The sequence below is a fragment of the Apteryx rowi genome, unplaced genomic scaffold, assembly GCF_003343035.1.
Source record: "Apteryx rowi isolate R43461 unplaced genomic scaffold, aptRow1 scaffold_47, whole genome shotgun sequence".
NCBI lineage: Eukaryota > Metazoa > Chordata > Aves > Apterygiformes > Apterygidae > Apteryx > Apteryx rowi.
The window spans coordinates 2,224,325-2,225,590 of NW_020450727.1; the positions used below are offsets into that span (position 1 = coordinate 2,224,325).

At 69.9% G+C, this 1,266-nt stretch overlaps 1 protein-coding gene across 1 annotated transcript in view; it reads right to left on the reverse strand.

The window, feature by feature from the left end:
• The window catches only part of PNKD (PNKD, MBL domain containing), a 23,943-nt gene that overhangs the window by 13,206 nt on the left and 9,471 nt on the right, over positions 1-1,266 (reverse strand). The gene's annotated exons all lie outside the window — the stretch shown is intronic.

Consider the following 1,266-nt stretch of genomic DNA (forward strand, 5'->3'; position numbering starts at 1 on the left):
GGATCCCCCCGATCCTTCCCTGACCCCCTGCCCCTCAGTCACCACCTCAATCCCTCCAATCCCGTCCCCCTCTGGGAGGTGACAGCCCATGGGTCCCAGTACTGGACTGAGTGTCCCAGAGGGGGTGGCATGGATGGGGCCTGGGGATGGGGGGGTCCGGTTCCCGAGCCGCGGGGCAGGCTGTGCCCCATGGGTTTTGCCCCCATGAGGTATGGTGCCGTGCTGCCGAGTTTGCTGGAGCAGATGGGGGTCTGTTTGGGGGGCYGGGCTGGGGGCTGTCCCTGTGTCCCCCCAGCCCCTTGTCCCCAGGGCGGCTGTGCAGGGGGACATGCGCCACCTCTCGCCCTGGGCACGACATCCCCCTCGGAGGTGCTGGCTGGTTGGAAATGGGGCCGCCAGCGGGTTGTGGGGCAACCTGTGGATCCAGCTGGCTGGGGCAAAGTCCCACCGGGCAGGACTTGCCCGCCGTGGCAGGAGCGAGCAGAAGGGCAGAGCGGGATCCCGTGCACGGACCCCGGTGGGAAGGGCTCCCCCGCAGGCTGGGGGCCATCGGACCCATGTGGAGCATCTGAGGCTGCCGGGGTCCGGTGGGCAGGGGGGCGAGGTGGCGCAGGCCTGTGCCAGGCACAGCACCCGGCGGCATGGGGCCTTGTGCGGGGCTGCTGCTGTGATGGGGAGCGGCTCTGCGCCGACAGCGCGGGGGAGCCTGGGCGCCCTTGGTGTGAGAACAGGGGGTCACATCTGCCACATGCACCCGGCATCTCTGACACCCCCCGGGGCAGGGCTTGTGGGGGGCAGAGAGAGAGCTGCACTGAGAACCAGCAAACTCGTGCCCCATGTGAGCCGCACGGGGGAAGGCAGCTGGGTGGGGGCAGCGAGCCCAGCAGTGCTGTCCCAGCCCCCGTACACCTGGGGTGGGTCCCGCTGACCCCCGGGCCTGAGCCAGGCCAAGCCAGGCCAAGCTGTGCAGCGCTGAGCCGTGCTGGGCCAAGCCAGGCCAGGCCGTGCCGGGCCGTGCCGAGCTGTGCCGGGCTGTGCCAAGCTGTGCCGTACCAGCTGTGCCGTGCCATGCTGTATAGAGTTGAGCTGTGCTGTGCCGAGCTGCTGGGAGTCTCCTGGTGCTCCTGAGAAAGCAGATTATTCCCAGGGCAGCTCTGCCCCGGGGACCCTGGGGAAAGCGAGGAGCCCTGTCCCCCCGTCCACAAGCCCTGGTCCCCCTAAGGTGGCGCTCCCCTCCTTGGCACCCCAGGGTCCCCACGGGGCTGG